General features: G+C 49.6%; 1 protein-coding gene across 21 annotated transcripts in view; it reads right to left on the reverse strand.

The window, feature by feature from the left end:
* Positions 1-22,026, reverse strand: part of LOC133342210 (spidroin-1-like) — a 194,649-nt gene that overhangs the window by 143,194 nt on the left and 29,429 nt on the right. For 15 of the 21 annotated variants that reach the window (XR_009755105.1, XM_061551196.1, XM_061551201.1 and 12 more), the window contains one exon: positions 9,951-10,055. The exons of 5 other annotated variants lie outside the window; for them this stretch is intronic. The gene's annotated coding sequence lies outside the window, so the exon portion shown is untranslated. Of the gene's footprint in view, positions 1-9,950; positions 10,947-22,026 lie in introns of those variants that run through there. One more of the 21 variants, XM_061551193.1, reaches the window with a different exon arrangement.

Here is a 22,026-nt window from a genome sequence, read left to right on the forward strand (position 1 = left end):
CCCTCTGGCCTCTCCCCTTACAGCAATGACCCCCGCCCCACCACAAACACGCACGCACACACACACACTCTCTCAAACTCATACATACCAACACTTGCACACACATACAATAACACTCACACTCATATGCCCTCACTCACGGCAGACTCACGGCAGACGCACGGCAGACTCACGGCAGACTCACGGCAGACTCACGGCAAACGCACGGCAGACTCACGGCAAACTCACGGCAGACTCACGGCAGACGCACGGCAGACGCACGGCAGACTCACGGCAAACTCACGGCAGACGCACGGCAGACTCACGGCAGACTATTTATTATTATACAATCTGCTATATACCATTGCCCGTCGCGTGGAAGGTACTAAGAGGAAGCAACGAAATATGTCAATGAGAGAGTGGTGAAAGGGGACTTTCAGCGGAGCAAAGACTACATTCCCTGTGGAGAATAGTCAATGCCAGTGAGTGGAACGCAGTCTGAAAGTCACCGTAAACGTGAACACAATCAGTTAAGATCCGAAATGGTTTATTACGTCCTTCCAATGATTGCTGAGCCAGAATCAATCTTCTCGGTTGAAATTGTCTCTGTGTTTGTATATGTGGATCGCCTCATGAACGAATCTCTCATGGTAGCCAGATGGCTTGCAGATAACCTTTGTCTTGGAGAAGTCAATGTCATGTGAGCCCACTGAATTGTAACAGTGATCTGCCATGGCTGAGGTGTGTGTCCTACCATGTTTCAGGTCTGCTTTATGTTCACGGATGCGGTCCGAAACATGTCGTTTGGTTTCTCCAATGTAACTGCTACCACAGAGGCAACTTAGTTTGTAGACGCCAGGGTACTGTATGTCTGGAACCATATCTTTTACAGACGGGATCAGATCACGGATTTTATGTACTGTGTTGAATCGGACCTGGATCTTGTGTTTATTCAGGATTTTGGAGATATTTTTTGTGACCCCCGCAATGTATGGTAAGGTGATGGTTTTGAATGGCTCCTCAACCGGATCCTTCTTGATGGTTGGAGTGATGGCTTTGCGGATTGTGTAGTCGGAGTAACCATGAGCCTTAAGAGCTTGGCATACGTGCTTGAGTTCACTGGCAATGTGTTCCTGGTCGGAGATGCATTGGGCTCTATGGTATAGAGTCTTGATGAGGGAATTCTTCTGGGATGGATGGTGGTCGGAATCCGGTTTTAGGTAAGCATCCGTATGGGTAGCTTTCCTGTAGACAGAGTGGCTAATTGAACCATCAGGTCTCCTTTTAATTAGGACATCCAAAAAGGGTAGCTTGCCATCTTTTTCGACTTCCATGGTGAATCTGATGGCTGGGTGTATGGAATTGATGTGGTCGAGGAATTGGTCTAGAGCAGGCCGGCCATGTGGCCAGATGACAAAAGTGTCATCTACGTACCTCTTCCATAAGATCGGGCGTAGAGTGGCAGTCTGGATGGCGTCAGTCTCAAATTTCTCAATGAAAACGTTGGCTACAACCGGAGATAGGGGGGAGCCCATTGGGGTGTCCTCAGTTTGTTTGTAGAAAGTTCTATTCCAGGTGAAGTATGTATTGGTTGAGCAGTGTCTCACCAGGGGGGGTACCCCAGTATTCAGTCCTTGATGAACCAAGTCTTCAATGATTGCGATGGTGTCAGGTACAGGAACTTTGGTGAATAAGGAAACCACATCAAAACTGACAAGCAGGTCGTCTGGGGACAGGGAAATTCCCTTGATTGTCGATACCAGGTGAGTAGAGTTTAGTATCGCAGAGGTGGTTTTTCCAGTGAAAGGCCGCAGGATTTCAGACAAAAAACGAGCCAGTTTGTAGGTGGGGGAGTTGATAGTAGAGACAATAGGATGAAGGGGTGTATCTTCTATATGTATCTTTGGCAAGCCATATAATCTTGGTGGCCTGGCTGCAGAAGGTTTCAACGAGAACTGTTTGGTTTGATCAATTAATGCGGTTGAATCAGAAATAATTTTGTTGGTTTTAATGACGAGGCTGTTGGTGGGGTCTCTTTTTATTTTTGTATCACTGCCATCGTTGATTAGTTCTTGAATTTTGTTGACAGTGGCATTGCCTTTGTCGGCTGAGAGGATGACAATGTCATCCCTCTTTTTTAATTGAGCTAATTCAAAACGCTCATCTTTGCTGATGTTGCTAGCTGGCATCTTAGCGTTTTTGAGGGTTGCAGCGATTTCAGATCTTGCTACGTCTGCAGCGATGTGTTTCTTCCATTTCCGAATAATCACACCAACTGTTGTCACCTTCTCACCAAGCTGCTTGGCGATGGTCTTGTAGCCCATTCCAGCCTTGTGTAGGTCTACAATCTTGTCCTGACATCCTTGGAGAGCTCTTTGGTCTTGGCCATGGTGGAGAGTTTGGAATCTGATTGATTGATTGCTTCTGTGAACAGGTGTCTTTTATACAGATAACAAGCTGAGATTAGGAGCACTCCCTTTAAGAGTGTGCTCCTAATCTCAGCTCATTACCTGTATAAAAGACACCTGGGAGCCAGAAATCTTTCTGATTGAGAGGGGGTCAAATACTTATTTCCCTCATTAAAATGCCAATCAATTTATAACATTTTTGACATGCGCTTTTCTGGATTTTGTTGTTGTTATTCTGTCTCTCACTGTTCAAATAAACCTACCATTAAAATTATAGACTGATCATTTCTTTGTCAGTGGGCAAACATACAAAATCAGCAGGGGATCAAATACTTTTTTCCCTCACTGTACAGGCATCAGTCGGGATCGAACCCACGAGCTCTTGCATACCAGGCGAGGGAGTTAACATTTCCTAGCCACTGCTCCCGCCGTTTAAGGCCAAAGTGTTCAGTTTGAATCATTGGGAACTCATCCAGGATTAGTGCCGTGCTCCGCAACTAAAACCATAAGTGGTTACGCCTAGTCGTTCATTTAGCAAAAAATCTGTGACATCACGCATGCAACGCCACCGACGAGGTCACCCCGCCGATGGGAGGCCTCATGATGGCCGTGTCTGGGACACGGTCAGATGCGCATATCGTTAGCGAGAGAGAGTCGACCGATATTGCCGAATCGTCAAAAAAAGCGTTTCTCCAAAGGTCATTCGTCGAACATATCTGCCCGGGTGACTCAGCGGTCAGGCGAGCTGCTCGCAATCTGAAGGTTCCATGTTTAAATCCTGGTCTGTGGTTGACTAAGCCCACCATCCCTCCAAGGTTGTCAAAATATGTACCACTTTTGGTGTCCTGCGGAGAGACTCGCCTCGACCATAGAAACATGGAATTTCCACAAATGGCTCAGAACTGTCAATGCTCGTTTGAGCAATAAATCACTTTGACCTTTTAAATATGCGGAATGATTCACACGCCTTAATGCCCAGAGTAAAAGGACAGAAGACATCCCCATCGCACCGCCAACGTCCGGCACGTTCGCCGACCCACGGGACCATGGTCACCAATTTCGCGACTCACGAACTCGTTTGTAGGCATCCCGAGTGGAGTTCAACCCTAGAACGTGATCGGTGCCGCAGCGCCGACCCCTCGGACCGCCGGCCCCCTTTTCTTTAATGCGCTCGCGGGGGGGGGGGGGGGGGGGTTCCTTTAGCTGCTAAGCAGACGAGCAGGCGCTCGTGGAGTTTCGTCAGCTTCACAAGAGGGGCCACATGGCAAAACCAAGCAGCGCTTCACTACCGCCGCACCGCTCTGAGCGGCTAATTGGGCCGAGCACGTGCGGTGGGCCACAGCTCTCCCCGCAGCCACGTGTACAACGCCCGACTCTCATCACCGTCTCATCGCTTCGTCCTCATCGCTTCTCCTTGTGGCCCCGTTGGGGTCCCCGGCGGTCATTTGTTTGTCGCACGTCGCAGAGGTTCACGGTTTTGAATTCAGCGGCCGCCCCAATTATTACTGCGGGGCGCGACAGCCATTCTGAGGCTACATGCGCAGAGACTGCTTCACAGCGGACTTTAGGTGTCCAATGACATCATTCGCAAGAGTTGGCCAATCACGTGCCAGCTTGCCAGATTTGAAAAGTTAAATCGACAAATCCGTAACTTCGGATCACGCGAAACCATTTCTACCGCCTATGTATATACATGTATGTTGAACTTCTTTCGCACCACCATACATAGCCAACTGTGCTATCGGAGTTACGGGAGGACAACAAACTAAACACAAAAAGCTATTTTAAAGAAATGAGTTTTCAATATAGTTTTAAAAGTGCATAGCTCCAGTGGCTTCCTAGTGTCCTCTTGCAGGCTAGCGCTGAATAGCCTTGTGGCGCACAGGGAAGGCTGCCACTCGGGGTCCACTTGGAAAGTTTTGGATGAGTTGAGATGAAAGGAGCTTTGAAACACACAGGTGTTTATTAGAATTATTATTAACTCAAAATCCTCGGTAACTGCCGGACCGACCACTGTAATATTAGCACTGAATGGCAAACAGCGCGATGTCCTCTTGTGCCTCCACAACTCGAAGATTGACAGCTCAAATTCATGTATACCCATTTTCAAGTTTACAATATATAACGAAGGAACATTTCGTGTATTTCTGAGGCTTGGATTGCCGTGGCGGCGAGGACCTGCAATCTTCGCTGTGCACACGCAGCGGTGCTGCTCATCGCCCTCCAGAGCACGCAGCCACTGCTGCTCATCGTACGGGGGCTTCCGTCGCTTTGCCCTCTCGTGCGTTATTACAGAGGAGCAAGTGAAGAGGAAAATACCTTTTTGCGACTGGAGGGCATTAAGAGAGTCGTGTGTTGCCTAGTTTATTTTAGAGGAGGAGAGGATGTGTGTGTTGTCTTTGTGAACCGAGCGATCGTCGCTCGTGTTGGGCCGTCGCAGCGTTAGCCTCGTGGTGGTGGTGAGAGAAGGTGGTGTTGGACCGCCAGGCATTTGTTGCTGTTACTCAGGGCTTTGGCCGAATGAGCACACTGCACCAGCATCGGCAGTCGCCATCGCTCTGTTCAAACGAGCGACGGGACAGGGCTCACATCAAAGGCGCTGAGCCAGTGACGGAAATTCCACATTACCGTGGTTGAGCCACGTGACTTCACATAAAGTGGTGCAGGCTAAATTAACACTTGGACAGGATATTAACTCGCAACCTTGCAAAAGTTGAACGATCTAACCATGGCACTACGTGGGCTAAAGGAGTCATTACTCAAAAGCTATAAACCATTTGCACGGAACGTGCGGTTCCTGCTCATCATTTCTCAACGAGTCTGTCATCACAAGTCATAATTTATTGGCCTTTGCATCAACTCTGTGAAAGTTCTTGATGCGCCAGACAGTTACACAGTGCCACCAGGTGCCACGTGGTGCAACACCTTGCCACGAGCTGCCACCCGGTGCTACAAGCGACATGAGCTACCACACAGTTCCACGTGGTGCCACACGGTGCCACGCAGTGCATCGCGGTGCCACGCAGTGCCATGAGCAACACGAGTGACACGAGTGACACGCGGTATTACGCGGTGCCTCGAGTGACAAGTGGTACCACGCGTTGCCTCGAGCTGCAACACGGTGCCACAAGTGACATGAGCTGCCACGCGGTGCCACGTAGTGCCAAGTGGTGCCACAACTGACACAAGTGACATGCGGTGCCACGCGGTGCCACGAGCGACATGAGCGACACGCGGTGCCTCGAGCAACACGAGTGACACAGGCGTATCCACGCACCTCACATGTCCGCCGCACCGCACCACTTGCTCAGCGGGCCCACTCCGCTTGCTCAGCGGGCGCACTCCGCTCACAGCCGCAAAAAAACAAACCTCCAGTCAGGGGCGCCGCGATCCACCGTCAACATCAACGGAATCATCGCCCTCCTCCTTCTGGGTGGGCGTCAGCGAGCATCGCTCGGTGGAGAGCAGTGGGAAACAGAGAGGCCAGTTCGACAAGCGGAAACACAGTCACGTCGCGAGAATGTCCCTTGGTCCACGACCAACAAGAGAGAGAGGTGTACGGATTGACACTCAAAATAGCTCGGGCCTCCCGACACGCGGGTGCGTGGCGGAGGAGGCTGCTGGGTATCTGGGTACTCAGGGCTCCTGGCAAAGAATGAGTCGAGTAACTTTACTTTTTTTAACAGTTTCTGAGCACCCCCCCCCCACCACCATGGCTCAAAGCGTCAAGTGGCCGGCAACAAACAGCAGAGTTGTAACAGATGGTATTTGACATTTTTCTTGATTTGAGCCAGGACGTAAGAGCTTTGGGGAAATAGATGGGAGGGATTCCAGAGTGGAGATGCAGCAAAAGAGAAGTGTTACATGGCTGCAGTGTGGTTAGTGGGTGAGTTGGTGAGAGAGTGGGTGAGTAGGTGAGTGGGTGAATTAATGAGTGAGTGTTGTTGTGACCTGCAGTGTGGTGGTGGTTGAACAGTGTGGGATAAGACAAAAGCTTCAACATGAGTGTAGGAATGAATCAGTGAAGTTTGTGGGAACAGTAACCATGGTAGTAGCGATAGAAGAGTGATACGGAGAAGGCTGACTGCCGGCGAGCAAGTGATTGGAGCAAATCGGTGAGTATACAAGTGTACACTCACACGAATACAAAGTCAACGATAAAAAGAGCGGCATCTCCACTCAAATGAGCATCACAAGCAGACCCATTAACAACCTTTAGCCAGTGATGAAAATTCCACATTCCTATGATGGGGGTGATTATATACACAGAAAAATCACTGCATCATCATCATCAATGCACCACATCACCATCATCGCCACACAAAGCATCATCACACACGGCGTTAGCAAAATGCTAAGTGATTCTTGCTCAAATAAGCAATGAGACAGAGCCACCTGGCTGGATTGTTTATGCATTGTGCATGCATTGTGCATGCATTGTGCATGCATTGTGCATGCATTGTGCATGCATTGTGCATGCATTGTGCATGCATTGTGCATGCATTGTGCATGCATTGTGTATGCATTGTGTATGCATTGTGTATGCATTGTGTACGTATTGTGTACGCATTGTGTATGGCTATATGTGGGATGTTTGTTAGCCTTTACAGGTGCTCGCTAACAGTACTTTCCTCGACAGTCTATTAAGGCTATTTGGAGGATCTTTGTCCTTTATATGGGGGAGCGGTAGCGTCGTGGTTAGTGCGCTACACTATGGACCCGGTGATCAGAGTTTGATTCCTGCTCACGACCAACACCAGTAGCAAATTTCTTACATTGACATGCTAATCTCTCACAATACAATGGCCACCCCCACAGGTTCGTTTGTCAAGATTTACTCGATCTTACATTTATATGCAAATTTCCTCCCACTGACTCTTGGGCTACAACCACCCCAAACCTTCATAACTCCTTACCTTAGCAGCCCTCCCACCATATATTCTCAGCAGCTCTCCCACAATATTTCTCACCTGATGACAAATGCTTGTGTTGCGATCGAAACGTCGTGATATTATTATTTTTATTTATTTATCTATCTGTGTGGCTTCACCGAAGGACCCAAGAATATGAATTCCTGCACTCATCGAAAGCTTTAAGTCAAGATTCATCGTAGTGAGTTGGAGCGCATCAGATGGAATGTAGCAATTAGCTAAACCTCTGAGCCAAAGAGCGCCGACTTTTTCAGAACTTCGGATCCCGACTCCTGGTGCACACAGTGGCACCGCGGCACAATAGGGCACAATTACACGGCGATCGCACCGTACGCGACAACACACGCGCGCGGACGTGGTTGACACACGTGGTTGACACACGTGGTTGGCACACGCGGTTGGCACACGCGGTTGGCACACGCGGTGCTTTCTGGGCAGCAGGGTGCTTGGCGCAGTGGTGACACTCGTGGCCGCACAGCAAAAGGGACCTGGGTTCAAGTGTGGGCTCGGGTGCTTTTCTGCGTGCAGTTTGTATGTTCACCCCCTGGTTCTGCTGCGTGGGTTTCCTCTGGGCTTTCTGTTTTCTTCTCACACCTAAAATAACACACGATGTAACCGGTATTGGCCAAAACAGCCTCATGCTGAAAAATTACCTGCAAATTACTGAATTGTGATTACACACGGCAGTAGCATCGCCCCCTACTGCGAAAACCTGGCAGGACCCTCCTGAATAAAAGTATCATGACTCGGTAAACTAGCGGAATAATAAATAACAATAATAATAATCATATCAGTGGAAAATGCGAGCGGTGATTGGTGATTGGTGACGTGTTTCCTCGAGTGCCCTGGGGTCCGCGTGGGGAGGAGTGGGAGGGTGGGCCCCATGGGGAGGGGTGGGAGGGTGGGCCCATGGGGAGGGGTGGGCCCCATGGGGAGGGTGGGCCCTGTGTCACGAGTGGGGCATTGGGGCTGCACGGAAGGCGCAAACACGACGGCGCGCACGTGGAGGCCAAGGCTGCGCCACTCAGAGACGCATGACGACGCGGTGCCGGTGCTCATCGCAGCAACAGTGCGGCAGTGTTCACAGCCAATGTCCCGTGAGCAAAGAGCAGCAGACGAGCCCCGGCCTCTAACCTGGTCCCACGCATGCGCAACCCTGCACTCTCAGAGTAACGCTCGGCGAGCACGGCGGCGATGACACGCGGCGGACGCCACTCAGATCTGCGACTCGCCCTTCGACTTTTGTTCATCTCCCTTCACACGTTTTAATATTTCCACACAGCGTATCCCACTGTGCGCGCACGAGAGTGGCACGCCAATGCATGCCCAGGTGGGATCGACCAGCCGCACCAGCGACGACAGTGTTTGCGCCGCCGACTCGCGGCGAACCCCAAGGCTCGTTTACGCACGGAAACATTGTTTGGTTTAAACACACACACACACTGACAAAATATAAGAATAACACACCGTAAATACAGTCGTGTGATTAAAGGGCGTACTTTATCAAATGTGAAAATGCGAAGAGAGTACTGCCATGGTGCAATGAATGCTGCTCGGTGCACCGTTCGCCATTTACCACGGCTGTGGCTCGGCCTCATGCCGACTTCAACTCCCGGGGTAGAATTGGCACCGAGCTACAAGTGCCGGGACTCCTGTCTGCCACCGGTGTTTGAGGAAAAAAACATTCCCCCAAACACACTCCAGAGAGCGGTGGAAACATCTGTGGAAAACTTCCCCCCCCCAAAAAAGCGACTGGCGCTGACAAAAAAAGTTTCTGTGCCACTTGGGCAAATTACAAAACAGCTATACTGTACTAAACAAATAAACAGGTGAGGCTTTTTGTTTATTCTCAAGAAGGAAATCACGTTCAGTCTATCGGGCAGTGTACGGACCTTCTCATTATGAATCCCATTTGTTTATTAAAAAGGACTTTTTTGTACCGGTTTTGACTTCACCAAGCCTCATCAGAAAGAAGCGGCCTCATAGACCACAATGCTGCTGGTGTGCCCTGATATTACGAGCAGTGCAGAGGACGAACAGGCTCATCAGCTAAGTGGCAGCGGGGCAATCGTAATTGCAGATGAGACTCGGTGAAGCTGAAACCAGCCTGAGTCTCCAGCCTATAACATGAGAGCACCCAATGACGAGAGCTTAACAGGCCTTGCTGATGAGACACAATCAAGTCAAAGTTGGTCCACAATAGCCTCGTCAAAACAAAGGTTGAAACAAGAAGCTGCAGGAGACGTTACTGGCTTCAGGAGGTGAACACCCCCTCTCACCTCAATTATCCACTCCTGGCACTGAATTCTGTTTTTGTTGTTGTCATTTACATTTCAATTATCGTTGCCTTTAGTGCTTGTAGGTCACCACAGCAGCAGCGAATGCCAATGACTGTATTGTACCTAATGAGGATGAATCCGGTCTACGGATGTGTCTTTCGCTGCTGGCAGCTGTGATGACCACATCGTCTCAACACGCTTTACGTCGGTGGTTCTAAAAGCAAAAACGGTCACGCAATTAGTTCCTTTCTGAGCCGACGGTCGGCATAAGGGCGCCGCGAGCTGTTATGCCACGCGTTGCCGCTCACACCTTTTGCGTCGACTCTTGAGCGAGCGAGCCGCCGTGACCTCACCTCCGTCAATCGGGGAGCGAAGGCTGAGCAGCAGAGAACTGGGGCAGTCGAGATCCCAGGTTCCGGCGTCTGGCTTTAGAATCCAAAACTCCCCGACATAGACCGCTGGGCAGAGGGAAAACAACAAAGAAAATAAAAAGGGAAAACCATCCAGAAAAATAATCGCCGAAATGCTCAGCAGAGCAGAGCGGCTGGCTTGATGATCTTCCCGGTCGACGGTCAACGCAGTCTCGGCCAAGAGTTCACGGAGAGCGGACGGACTAACGAGCGCGGCTGGTCGGCGCGCGGTGATGCACTGAAAGCCGCGGGGCGGCCGTGCCAAAATGTCCCGTGCAAACGGCGATGAGGCAATACGCTCGGCGTCATGGCCATTTTTGGTCCAACAGTTTTAAAAAACACACACACACGCCCGACAGGCGCACATACACATGCACACACGCGGGCGCGCAGGCATGCACTGGACGGTGTCACGGAAAACTCGCCCGTGCAGCCCCCAGACGCCCTCCCTCCCCCCCTCTTTCCCCAGCCCTCCTCCTCATCATCATCGCGATGCCGTCACATGGTGCAAACTTCCTTCCAGGGCGAGAGGGGAGAGACTGAGGGGGAGGGCAGCTGGGAGCTGGCTGGTGTCCGGCCCCAGCCGTGAGGGGTGGAGGGTGGGGGGTGGCTGGCGTGAGGTGGGGTGGTCGGCGGCACTGGGTTGAGCGACTCCACGCTTGTGGAGGAGACCACAATCGCACCATTATTCCCGCCTGCGCAAAGCGCTTGCGCGCGCCGCTTGTTTTGCCTGCTGTCCCTCTCTGCCCTCCGTGCGGGTGCCCATCTCCTTCGACCCGCTCCCTCTCTCTCTCCGAGTTTATTACACTGTTTCGTTTCTTGCTTCTCTCTCTCGCGCTCAGCTCCCCTCTCTGTGGACCCTCGAGACTCACGGACTGAAAGTCACAGCGGCCGCATTCTGATTCGCAACTCGGGGCTCGGCCTCAGGATGCTCGCCGGCTTTCCGAGGACGCAAAATGTTGAGCGGCTCAACCGTGGGGTTCAGCTCAGGCTCAGGCTCAGCTAGGGCTCAGGCTTGTGAGAAAATTCAAAGCAAGGCTGGGACCGTGTGGCCTGAGCCAGCTCACATGAGTCAGAGTTGAGCGCAATGGCTATACAACTAAACATTTTTTATTTTACCAGGGAAGAGCCCACTGAGCTATGTAGCTATTTTAAGAAATGACCTGGCCACGAATGATAGCTCAACAACGAAGTAGCTTATCATTTGGAAATTTATAGCAGCCAAAACACTCTAAATACGTGATGTTGATTCTAAATGTGGAGGGAAAAACCGGAGAACCCGGAGAAAAAGCCAAGCGACCACGGGGAAAGAAACACGCACACTCCAAATATACAGGTGTCAGGGTCAGGATCTAACCCACAACCTGTATACCAGGCGAGGTAGTTAATATATTACCACCGTGGCTAAGAATACAGCCGCCAGTATTCCATTCAAGTTCTATCTCTCTGCCTGCGCATCAGTCACCAATCTATAGCACTGAGATCTGTCCTATGGCATGTGTCGTGATGGGTACTGCAAGATCCGAACTTGTCCGTCTAGTGCTCGCTAAGCTGCATTGTTTTCCGGTTGTCGAACGAATCCATTATAAGGTCGCACTCATTACACACAAAGTACTTGCCACAAAGGAACCACGATCCCTCGCTGATTTCGTCAAGGAGCATAAACCATCACAAGAACTCCAGTCGTCCTCATTGGCAGTGGCTTTTGGCTCACCATCGAAGCAAAGATGGTCACCACATTGCGTGCTTTCGGATGCGCTTCTGTGGCTGCCTGCAACGCCATTCCTTCCGATATTAGAAAGCCACTGGAGCTATGTAGTTTTAAATCATCCAGATTGAAAACTAATTTCTTTAGAACTGCTTTACGTGTTTAGTTTCATGTCTTTCCCCCGCACCTCTGATTAGCACAGTTGGCAACGTACGGTGCAAGAGAAGCTTAACATACGTACGCACATGACTGTTTATCCTGCGAGTCTTCGCCCCGTCACATGGCGTCAGAATGCAAGCCTCGCATTCAGCAGCCAATTCCGTTTCTCTGCACCATGATGCCCTGTCCATCTCTCCCCATTATCTGCCAGTAACAGAGATGATGATGATCATCAGTGTTTCTACGTGGGATCATTTGTACAACACTGCACGATCCACAGCACACATAGGAGGGCGAATACTAAGATGTGTTTCGCCAATTAATGAAAGGCATGGGAGGAAAGTGGGAGCACCTGGAGAAATCCCACACGTGTGATGGGGGTTACACTCAATCTCCATGCAGGTGGGACTGATGGAGATTAGACCACACCTGCTGTACTGCCTTCTCCTGATGAGCCAGGGTTATGGCACTTACTCAACGCCCATGGGAGGGGAATTTGGCCACTGCCGGATCACTGGCCACGTGCAACGTAGCCACGCCCACCGCTTGTTTAACCCCCCCCCCCCCCTTCTATGCACCGAGCACGACACGGCTGGATTCGTATTCAACGCCTTCAAATCCTGCAATCGTGACAGAACCCTCCCAAGTGATAACGGACACTGCCACATAAATGTGCGTGATATCGCAGTGCTGGCTACCACACAGGAGAACTCTCTGTGAGAGGATTTACCGAGACAAGTCTAAGCATCCTGGTGGACGATCTATACAAACGAGGAGATAAGACCCACACCTCTGAATGGGTAGAACAGCAACCTGGCTTCTTTACTGCAAAACCACGTGCGGGCGGGCATCACACACGCGTGCGGCGATTCACTGCAGGGTGCCGGGGTCCCGGCATCCACCACATCCCGTCTCGTGCCTGCTTGCCATGGCCTATTTCTTTTGTTTTCCGTATTTCTACCCCTTTTTGTTTTGTCTGTCTGTCCCCGTCCCTCCGTCTCTTGGGTTGTCCCTTGTGTTCACGTCCTCCACTTCCATCAACGACGATGGCGACGACGATGACAGCAACATTAAGGTTTCTTCCAAAACACAGAAGCTGTCGCCAAAAAACCACAGCTGTCTCCACGCCAGTGCCCCACACCGATTTTTGGCACTGCACATGTGCCCGGCAAAAAACAGAAGCCGGTTCTTATTAGCACCGAAAAAGCAAATTGCTGCAGAAAGCCCAGTATGACTGAGCCTTCTTCGTTGCTTCAAAACCCGACGTCGAGCGGACGCCGTTTATTCACGCCACGAGAGACGGAAGTCTCACAGGGGCCACAAGACCTGGCCACAGACGGTGTGCCAGACGTCCGTTGTTCTCGGGCGTGGCGAGCGGTGCGCTCAGGAGCGGCGATGCTGCGCCGCGACGTTTGGCAGCGGCGCGTCGACGACACCTCCCCGTCAAATTGACGGAACGTGGACAATATGATGCGAGACAACGGCACGACTCTCCTGTGTCCGCCACTAATATCTCTCATTGGCAAATCATAAAAAGAAAAAACTACCAGGTAAGGGCCACTGAGCTATACAGCTCTTTTCAGAAGCGACTTGGCCACAAAAGATAACTCAACAAAGCAGATTATCACGTGGAAATTTAAACCAGCCAAATACTCTAAATGCATGTTTCTAAAAAACCGGAGGACCCGGAGGAAAATCCACGCAAGCAGGTGTCAGGGTCGGGATTGAACCTACGACCTCCTGCATATCAGGCGAGGTAGTTAACATCTCGCCACCGTGGAACCTCTATCAATGGATCTGTGGTGGGCTAGGGGATCTGTGCTTCTTCCCCTTTTCTGCAGATCCCCGTGGACTTTCAGATAAAAGTGTGCATATTGCGGAGTGACTGCTTGTTTGATAAGATGGGTTCTAGGGAGTGCGATGGAGAGCACTTCTCCATGGACCCTATCGAACAATCTCCGCATTAAAATCAATAAAAAATTTAATCTGGTGAGGTCGCTCACTATTGCTTTCAAGCGTTTGGACGGTGTCCCGGTCTCATCAGTACCCCCAGTGAGACGCGATCGGAGCTGTAATTGCTCTTCTACTACAGAGCAATTCTCTGGAGTCCCACGAGAGTATCGTACAGGCTACCTCGGCAACACGCACACACACCTACGCCAAGATCGAGGCTCCTCCCCAAGGGCAAGACTGGGCCACGTTTGTCCACACGTGCGACGTAGGCACAGTGCCCACTCGTGAGTTAGGTGCTGAGTAATCCTGTGCCGGATACGAACAGCTGCCAATGGGGGTGCCCTTCGCACGTTTGAAATGAGATGCAAGCAGCTCACCATGCGTGAAACGCTCCCCAAATTTTCCATTTAAATGGGCGCTTCTCAAAAACTAAATCGGCATCATTCTTGTTCTTATTTTTTCATTCTTATTTTTCAGTCACTATATTTTCATTTTTATTATTTTATTGTTATTATTTTTTCTATCTACGTGACTTTACCGAAGGACTCAAAGAATATTAATTCCTGCAGTCACGAAAGCTTTAAGTCAAGGCATCATTCTTGATCGATGTAAACAGAGTGCAACTCCCCTCGCCCACGGATCCTCTCACCGGTAATCCTCTCCCCAGCTGAACACCGCAAAACGAAGAGTATCACTGTATACAGCTGCTTACCCGCCAAACGTCTAAATGTCTGGCCAGATCCATTCACGCGTGGGCGATTACTCTATGGTGGCCGTCGTAAATACACGTCCGCGAGAAACATTTAAACAATCGCAGGGGCAGGGTGAGCGATTTTTTTATTCTTAAGTGCAAGCAGAGGGGAGCCTTGGGAAGTCGTAGGGCAATACACCGCGGAAGCCAACCCCGACGGGGGGGGGGGGGGTTCACCAAACTCGAGTATTGGTAGAACATTCCGTCGTTACTCAGGGACTTGACTATCTGCGAATCGTTACATCTGGAACTCTACACTACTGCATCGAGAGGAGAGAAAGTGATGAGATAAGGTGATGATGCACAGCATCATTATCACTTAAGGGAAGTCTTTCAACTATCATTAATACATTCATATTTATTCTTATTTACTTTATTTATTTATTAGCGTATTCATGCATATCTTTACGTTAATTCAAAGATAGGCTTTCGTAGACCAATACCATTAACTGCAAAATGTGCTATTCACGAGCACCTCCAGAACATATACATCTCTCGTCAATAACAAAGGAATGCTGCGGTTGATTGATATTTGCCAGGGAGGATACACAACGTGTCTTTATTATTATCATCATTATTATTGTAGGGCCCCGTCTGAAAACTCAGAAATGACGGCATGGCCTCAACGTGCTGGGACGTTTCTGGACCTGCCTCAGCCGTTGCAAGCAGGCGACCGTCAATATCAACCTCTTTATAAATAAATAAATAGAACATCTACAAACTATCCCAGGGAATCAAACTGCCCAGAGCAAACAAAAGCGCCTTCAATTTGCAGAGGTGGGCACGTGTAGAAGGGGTCGCGCGTGGTGGACGTGGCAACCGCGAGAAAGAATAACAACGGCCTGGAATCTTGAGCACCTCATGCGGCACCTGCTCAAATGCCTCAGTAAGTCAAAGCACTTTACATCGCTTACCATCGCAAACGTTTGAAAAGGGCATCCCCCAGTGGAAAGCCGTCCCTGTGGGCAACAGGTGACTCGGCACCTCAGAACATTTCTGAATCATGAGAATATTTATTTAGACTGCAGGAGGAATCCGATAAGCTATGAAGCTCTTTTTCACACGATGTTCCACTTGGGGTGCGGGGTCAGAAAGTTACAACAACAAACAATACAACAAGATGACAGTAGTTCAAAGTATAAGAAAGGTAAACAAATCACCTAAACACATACAAATAAAACTAAACCATTCCCATCCGACCAGGCAAAGCCCACTGAGGTGTTCATTGATTTTTCGGAAGCGACCTGGCCACAAGCAGGCATTCTTCTGCCAAGAGGGGGGGTGATGATTGCTACGCACAATCTCCACGGAGTAATTTGCAGTGTATAATTTTTCGAATTTGGCAAATGTGGACTGTGACGACAGCACAAAATGGCCTACTCGTTAAGAAAGACGTCAACTGTGAAGCAGATGGCTCATAATACTCTATACATGATACACTCGCAATAATAACCACGGCGGCCTGCTGGATTCAAACCACAAACTATGAACAGCAAGCAGGAAACATGCCACCGATCGCATGTGTACAGACATGTATGTGTGAGTCTATGTTTGCGAGCGTGCGTGTATGAGTGCGTGTGTGAGTGCGTGTGTGAGTGCGTGTGCGCAAGTGTACATGGGTCTCTGTTTGCGAGTGTGCGTGAGTGCACGAGTGAGTACATGTGAGTGTGCGTGCATGAGTGCGCGTGCGTGAATCTATATGCTCGAGTGTGCGTGTGTGCGTGTGTGCGTGTGTTTATCTGTCACTGTGTGAGCGTGTGCATGAGCATTTGTGAGCGAGTGTGTGCATGTGTGTGTGAGTGATCGGTGTGTGAGCGTGTACATGTTTGAGCGTGAGAGCGTGAGTGTATATGTGTAAGTGTGCGCGCGCGAGAGTGTGCGTGTATATGTGCGAGTGTGCGTGCGTACATGTGTGCGTGCGTGCGTGCATGTGTGCGTGTGCGCTCAGTGCCACGTGTGGATGTTGGCTGGGAGCGACTCGTGCTGAAATTAACAGAGCACAGCTGCTCTTTGTGCAATGCCCAGTAAAGAGAGCATCCTTAGAGAGCGCAGGAATGCGGTGACGCAAGCCTGACCTAAACCTAGCCCCACTTTCCACTCAACCCCAAAGAAAAAAAAACACGCACAAACACTTCTGAAAAGCCATCTGCACGTTCTGTTATATCGCCATTCCGTCTACAATCGCGCACGCTCTTTATTTGCCCGGGGAATCATCGCTCGAGCATCAGCGCATTTTTACGAGGGTGCTGCCCGAGATGTTTTGTAAAATCGTCCAAGAGTTTTTGTTTTTATTTTGGAGGAAACCAGGAGATAGGAAACGAGGACACAGCAAGTGACAACACTGCACAGGATGTTGCTGCTATCGTCGTCGCATCGTCTATTTAACCAGGAGATTAATTCAACCTCCGTGAATATTAACGGCACCCTCTACAGCAGCGTAACACGGCGAGCCATTGCAACAAAGTGCTGCTGAGCGAGCCGTGTGTTACATTAGGCGAGGTGAGAAACCTACTTGCGGTACTGCCTTACATGAGCCCCGCAAACCGGCATCTCGTCGACGTAATTGCCCCATCACATTCCTGCTATCCGTGTCTGGGCCGGACACAGTGCTTTTTTTTCTTGTACTACTTTTATCAACCTTCACACTGGGAATTGAGAGGCATTACAGGCCACATCAGTCACCCTTTGGGGGTATATTCTCCTGCAACCTCTCTACGGCACAGCTTTGAAGCCCACGCTCGCCCTAGTGCCTCCACCAAGACCAAACTCATGGGCTGGAATCAACCAGAGTTAGTGCAAAGTCACGGTGTTGAGATGCTAAATACCTCGCCAGGTATATAGGAGGTCGTGGGTTCGATCTCGACCCTGACACCTGTATATTTATAGTTTGCATGTGCTCCCCGTGGCCGCGTGGATTTTTCTCCAGGTCCTCCAGTTTTTCCCTCCAAGTTTTTAATCAACATGCGTTCAATAATATTTGGCTGCTATAAATTTCTACTTGATAAGCGACATCGTTAAAAAATCATTTGTGGCCAGGTCGCTTCTGAAACAGAGCTACATAGCTCAGAGGGTCTTACCTGGTAAAATAAAAAATAGTTCATAGTTTAACGTATGGCAGCCATCCAGCCAGGTGGCTCAGTTGGTATATCGAGCGACTCGCAGTCAGAAGGTTACGAGTTCCAATCCTGGTTGGGAGGTGACTTGGCCCATCATCCCTAGCGGGGATGATAAAATGAGCACAACTTTTCTGAGGTCGTCAATAGTGGTCGTTCCTATGGACAGCCTGGCCCCCACCACAGGAATGTGGAATCTCACCAACTATTTTAGGGCGAAGAACAGGGGAGCTCATTTGAGCAGGAAATCACTGAAACCACCTGCGCCACCAGATGAGGGAGGCTTTTCATGTAAGCACTGGTGGCTAGACCCAAGTCCAAAGAGGCTGGCCAGTTGAGAAGCAGGCCGACAGTTGTGGGAATCTGGGATTGGGATTGTAAACCGGCAGCGTGCTCCTCACGGCCACGGGGAGCACGCTGCTTTCTAACCGGTCACCCGCCAGGGCCCGAGCTGAACGGCGGCATTCACTGGTAAGCCTAGAAGCAGGGTTCAAACTCTTTAAGGTCAATGATTCATCGTTGATATTTGGACGAGGCCACGCAAAGATCTGACCAAATGTTGAGGTCGTGAAAACCCTCCGCCGCAAATCCGGCATGGCCACGCAGGTTAAGTCGTCACGAGGCGGCGCAAGCGTTTAACGATCGGCTCAATTAAGAAGCGGGCGTTTACGCTTCAAAGTGCGTCATGCACTGTCAAAACAGGATGCAGGTTTCAGAAAAAAAACGACGCTAACCTGGCCAGATCATGAAGTGACCTAAGGCCAAAACCTATAATGAATCGTGTTGGCTGCAATAGCCTACGTGTTAACGTTGTATTCATGATGCCAGCCAATTCTATAATAACCACAAATCTCCCTGTCCTCGGCCAGTACATTTTCAAGGAATCATAAGCATGTTTAAGACAGATGCTGGTATTTTATTGGTTAGCTCTTTCCTCTTGAGTGCCCAGAGAAATCCCATGCTCGGATGGGTGAAACACGTGGGTTACGTGGTAACCATGTAGATCCAACAATAGACAAAACGTGGGTTGAAACTCACCCAATCACATAACGCTGCATGCAACGTATCCACGCAGGGAACCGTATTGCACAAACATCAAGAGACTCAAGGACAGAAAGTTAACGAACTAGAGATCGCAATCTCGATAATAATATGATGCTGACAGACAGAAACAACGTTATATATAACATTTGCAACATCAGCAAAAAATGTGTAACTTTTAAAAATATTAGTTACAATATTTTTTAAAAATATTATTACAGAGTACTGTAATGATATGAAAAATAATAACTGTACATGTTAGTAGAAGCACAGAAAGCTGGAATCGTATCCTACTGGTGTGGAAGCATCCCAGGGTCAGCCCTTATTCCACTGAACTCGCCCGATATCTGGTGGAGTAAATTTCCAGGCAGCCGCCTCTGAGCCGCATTCTCCTGGATTCAAACCTTCGTCCAGACCAGAGGAGGGGGGAGTCCCCCCCACCACCGTGCTGTGCAGCGGGCCACTGGCACTGCCACCAGGCCCCGCGGGGAAGTGGGGGGGGCACTGGCGCTGCCACCAGGCCCCACGGGGAAGTGGGGGGGCACTAGCGCTGCCAGCAGGCCCCGCAAAAATTGCTGCCGATTCGAAATCTCATTCTACAAAACACCGGATATTCTCTGCTTCACGCAAAATGTCTTGAGCGTTTACGCAGCTCGCGGCTGCACAAGAGGGGCTGGGGGAAGCGCTGGTCCTAGGGCAGCCACTGCTATAGAGACCTGAGCTGTCGCCTCGTGCTCTCAGGTCACCGAATATGCTGGTAGGAGTCGCGTGCAATGGAAGCAAAATGCTGCAGGGGGTGGGAACATTGATGTCAACCCTCTGAGTCGGTGCTCTAAGCAATAGAGGAGTCTCCACACGCGCGTTCGGCTCTTTTGAGCTGCTCGTCTGAATGAGGCGGAGAGCATTTGCACCGCAATACGTTAGATACAATGTAGTCAACGCAGACAGATGAAGTGACAGCCTCCTTCCCCACTTCAAACTGTGACGTCAGAGCAAAGGTGGCATTGCGGAAATGGTTCATTGCATGCATTCTGATACGGACATCTTTATCCCAAGGTCCAATGTCACGCAATCTGACTCTCCTGCATGCTTCTTACGTCCACTCAGGCTCCAATGAGACCATGGTACTCAACATCCCCTCATTTCAGCAGGTGCAGGAGCTGGCACGCAGACACACACTGCATGTGCTTATATGTGCAGACGGCTGTCTTGTCGGTGGCCGTGAGACATGCTAATTCTAACCACGCTCTCTATGGACCCCGGAACCAAACACTGCGACTCTACCTTATGGGTCAAAGACAAGGTCACCAGTTATCACCTCCCACATTTAAACACCGTAACCATGTTCCTAATGGGTCAGCGGAGGCATCGTTAAGAGTCAAACCCGAATCCGATCAAGCAAAAGCCAACGCAACCTTTCAGATTAAATATATTATTGCGCTGTTAATCTCAACATGTTACGATGACAAACCAACAAAATAAATAAGCAAAATATACGTCTTCATATTCGTCTCTCCACGTGCAGAATAAAAATGTTTCTTGCACAAACCGTGAGCGCTTGAATTCAGCAGCATTGTTTCAGAACAAGCCAACTCTGGATCAGATTTGACACGCAGTATCTCATCAGCAGAGCTAGGCTTGAGTCAATGCTGGTAAACTGTCGATGATACAGGCAAGGACCCTCTCTCTCTACGACATGGCTCCTAGTTCGAGAACAAATTATATACGGAAAGTCCTCAACTTACGAACGGGTTAGGTTCCCGAGATCCGTTCGTAAGTCGATGTGTTGGTATCTTGGAACTCAATATTTAAATGCCCATACGGTCAGTGTAATAAAGTGTGAAATGGTTCAAGAAAAAAGGGAAGCATTGTTAAAATCATAAACAAGAAGTATTCTACCTTTGTATGTAATATTGTAACATATACTGTCGAGTTTAACACGTAGGCTTTCACGACCAGTATTATTCATATGAAAGGTTTTTGGGTTAGATCGCGTTATTTATAAATGATGACCTCACCCTTGCTGCTCTATTTAAGACGGAAGCAAGTGGAGGGCTTCACAATTTTGGCAAATTGCCCGATGATGCTGGATGTAATTACCAGCGAAACGTCGAACTCCAAAAAAATTGTAAATGTTGTGGATTCACTCTTCAACACACCGGTGGGCTAAAGTAGTGAACTATTTGTCTTTTGTCAACGTGACACTTTTTTTCCTGATTGGCCGTGTCGGGTGGTGGAGGGTTGCGACACATTTATAAATAACGCGATCTAACCCAAAAACCTTTATTATGAATATACTGTCTAGTAAATAAAACTAAATAATTTTTTTTTTAATCTGTTTTATTTTCACTTGCCCTGAGTCCTAATGCTCGCTTGCTGGTCGGAAGCAGTGCAATGAGTCACCACAATTACACACACACACAACAACCCCCATTATAGCCTGAACAGACTAGTGGGACAAGTGCTGTCAGTCGCATCTATCAAGGCCAGGATAGCGCGAGGGGGTGAGTGACCAGAACCACTCCTGGCGGTCTGTCTCACAAGTGCCAATGTTTAAACATGGCACCAGGTACTCATTTGAGGCTGAGTCAACCTAGGGGAGGCCCAGGACTAGTTCAGATAATTGTCACTGTTGTGACCATGAGCGTGAATCTAGCCCGCTCGCCGGGTTCGTAGCACAGCACATTAACCGCTGCCACAAGGGGGCACGAACACGCATGTACACTCGCACGCACGCACGCGCGCACACACATACACACACTCACACACATACACTCACTTCAACACCATCGACCATGAGATATTCATCGGGTAGCTAAGATCAAGGTTCGGTGTATCCGGTAGGGTACTGGGTTGGATTTAGTCATACCTACATTGTCGATCACAGTTCGTCTAACAGGGTGGTGAACAGTCATCGCTTATGCCGTGTCTAGTCGGCAGACCACAGGCGTCCATCCTCGGGCCATTCCTATTTTCAACATAAGTCTCTCCAATCGCCGATGCCATCGCAGCACATTACATCAATTTCCATGAATATGCTGATACACAATTGTATGCCGCAGTGAAGTCAAAGTTAGATATGGAAAGCCTAGGTAACCCCGAAGATTGCATGCGAGCGGTGCTCGTGTGGTTTGCACGAAACAAAATGCTGCTTAATCCAGAAAATCGGAGGTTCTGCTGGTTGGCACTCGGGCTCAGGCGGAAATAAATGTGTGGATCAGATGTGGCGGTCGCAGACTCCAGGATTCCGTTTTCTCATCGCCTAAAGAGCCTTGGCACCATACTCAACGAGAA

This window comes from Lethenteron reissneri, chromosome 14, assembly GCF_015708825.2.
Source record: "Lethenteron reissneri isolate LAM-NWPU_2019-01 chromosome 14, ASM1570882v1, whole genome shotgun sequence".
In the NCBI taxonomy this organism is placed as follows: domain Eukaryota; kingdom Metazoa; phylum Chordata; class Hyperoartia; order Petromyzontiformes; family Petromyzontidae; genus Lethenteron; species Lethenteron reissneri.